General features: G+C 45.3%; 1 long non-coding RNA gene across 1 annotated transcript; it reads right to left on the bottom strand.

The window, feature by feature from the left end:
* Positions 1 to 1,238: 1,238 nt before the first annotated feature.
* On the bottom strand, positions 1,239 to 2,494 carry LOC123148562 (uncharacterized). Its single transcript, XR_006474003.1, has 2 exons — positions 2,373 to 2,494; positions 1,239 to 1,467 (listed from the first exon to the last, which is right to left on the bottom strand). It is a non-coding gene; the product is annotated as an uncharacterized lncRNA (long non-coding RNA).
* Positions 2,495 to 2,939: the final 445 nt, after the last annotated feature.

The raw sequence follows: 2,939 nt of genomic DNA, 5'->3' as shown, positions 1-2,939 counted from the left end.
AAGAAGTTAGAACGAGTACAAGGCGAGGTACAACACATGACACAGATGCAAGAGCCGTGAACATGGTGCCCGGAGCAGAGACATGGGATGCTTGGCCCAAGCAAGAGAAAAACACAGCTAAACTCGCCATCCTAAGAAGTAACCAAGGACGACCAACAACACGACAACCAACATTTCCAGATCCAGAACTGAGGACGCCGTGAGCAACTAAGACAACGCCTTCACAAAGGAGTACGGCGCCGAGACGCCGTCGCCGTCCGATCCAGATAACCGGGTCTAGGGTTTCCCATGATGCTTGAAGATAGGCCCGAATAACGGCCGTGAGAGTGTCTCCAAGAAGGGATGACACCCACGGGTGTCGTCGCTGGAAACATAGTATGCATGGATTTCGCCCTGGCCAGAGTCTGAGCAATCCCAAGCCGCCGGAGCACGACTCAGAGAAGAGGAACTCAGGCATAGGTCAGAACCACAACCATAGGAAGAGGAGCCACACCCGCCATGGAAGAGGGACCGGGCGATGCTGGACGCACAACCAATGGAGCGGCGGAGTTATAGACGGGGCACTGCGGTGGGCGGTTGGGGGGCGGGTGATGTGACGGTGACCGGAGGCCCGAGCTAGCCAAGATCTGGAGGGCAACACAGATTCAAGTCACCGGGACCGAAGCAACAAGGACGCCGAACTCGAAGCATTTCCGTTAGTGCACTGAAGTCGAAGATGTGCCGGGATGGACAACCAACTAAGAGGTGCAGGCAACCAAACATGCCCCTAGAGATGCTACAATTGCCGAACGCTTGAGGCGGTAATACAACAGCTGGTCAATTTTTTTTTTTGCGGGGAACAGCTGGTCAAACTAACTATGTTTATGCCAGTCGCTGATGTGGATGCGATATGGAAACCGAGTAACCGAGATGACCAATCTTCAGTGCATAAAATAAAGTGAAATTCGTGTAGAACTTGCCAAAACCAACCAATTAAATTTGCGAGTCTGGTGCAAAGACCAATCGTCAGTGAACAGAGCTAAGTCCAAGTCATATGCAATATTCCAATAGCATCCATTGACTCGGTATCTGATACATCACATCGTGTTGAAATTAGTGTGTTGTTGTTCGTTTGTAGTTGCTGCTGAAGACCTAAACAAAGTTTAAATCATGTGAAGTATATAATTTTCCCAAGGTAAATCAATGTGTCGCACATGCATTAGTGTCCCATAGACGTAAACGTTTGTACTAGGAAATACTGGTCACCAAAATTAACAATGGATTCAGAATTCCGTCAAAATGCACCCTAGAGAGATTTTAAACTTTACATATTTTAGATTGCCAACAAACTGAACAGTACGGATATTTCTATAAAGAAACCGAATAATCCAATAAGGCAATATAACCCAACGAAGCAGCATCCACACAATTTTCCAGCTTCACCTCATGGTTTGTTATAGTGACAGGTTCCTGGACGAAGATAATCGCCTGCACATGGATCCAAGTGAAAAGAGTAGTAAGACAACTGGTCACATATATCTGAATTATGTTGATCAACCAACCTTGTGAAAATATTAAAAAAAATCTACGTTGATCTTCTCGGTAGTGAGGTAATAGTTTTTTTTATCTCACAGTTGTCTGGAGAAGCTGAACAAAGAAAACAAGACCTTTTTGGAACTTACTTTTGAACTGAAGTAAGTTCAGTATATTATTTTATTTTTTCAAACTGGAAGGATATATTATATATTTAAGTATGTTCACGGCCAACTTTCCGGCAAACTCAGCTCAATTTAAATATGTTTTGTGCGCATCCATGAAATGGCTAATTGCTTCTATTTGATATGGTGCCGTCTCAACTGAATTTTGGTCTTGATACGCCTAGAAAGGGCCAGGGTTTACATATACTACTTTTTTTTAAGGAAAAGGTAGATCATGATCTACCTTATGCATTCAAAACGGGGCAAAAACCCGGATGACAGTAGTCATATTACATGAAGGTGGTGTGGGCGCAGCACAGCAAGTGCAGCAGGCCACCACCAAGCCTAAACAGGAATGTGTGAAATCTGCGAGGTACATATACTACTTTGGCTGGTACAGATTTAAATCTGCAAGGCAGATCAGCTCACGGTTCAAAATCTCAAGTTCTGATACCCTCCTGGATGCTAGTTGAGAGAGTGGCTTTCTCGGCGAAAGGACTTTTTAATTACTCAAAGCATACATAGAGAGGATGCCTAGATGATGTAGCTTCACATTAGCAAGGTTAATAATATCTACTGAGGTGAGTGGACTGACCCTTGTAACTATGTAGCTACACAACGAAACATGGTTCTGTAACTCAATATCTACATTACAAAGAGTTGTAGAAAAGTCGTGCACTTAAGAGGCTTGCTTACATGGAGGTCGAGCGAGAGCACCGATGAGTTGGACGAGCACTAGCAGCAGCAACACCGCGATAGAACATTGCTTTCTGCTTGTCGACATCTTCAAAATCAGAGCTCAAAAGAAGTATATGCTGAGGCACTCAATGAGGGATTCAAGGTGTCGGTCTTTGCTTAAATAGTAGCATCAGATTAACTTTTACACAGAAGTCCAATGATCATGGATGCCACGCCTCGTGGTCCTTTGTGGAGCCCTCGCTCCTGGCAATGTAGTCCGGCATTTATGGTTGATTTAGCCACATGGTCCTTTTGCGGAGGCGCTTTCTCCCTACACTGTAACCCCTAAGCGCCATCACCCTTCAAAGCATATACTTATGGTTTCATCACCGCACGGTGTCGGTGCTGTGGTGTACTCACCTCTCGTGATGACTCCGGCTACCCAAACAAACACATTCGTCTCTGACTCGGCAATCCATGCCGGCGTCCGGGAGTCACTTCGGAGCACGATTGGACTAGGGTGGATCAGTTCCACTTTAGCAGGCTATGGCCACAATCTTTGTATGTCGGCAAATAATCTCTTTA

The sequence above is a fragment of the Triticum aestivum genome, chromosome 7A, assembly GCF_018294505.1.
Source record: "Triticum aestivum cultivar Chinese Spring chromosome 7A, IWGSC CS RefSeq v2.1, whole genome shotgun sequence".
Lineage (NCBI taxonomy): Eukaryota > Viridiplantae > Streptophyta > Magnoliopsida > Poales > Poaceae > Triticum > Triticum aestivum.
Note: the sequence above shows the minus strand (reverse complement) of the source record. Positions and strands in the feature narration are given on the sequence as shown.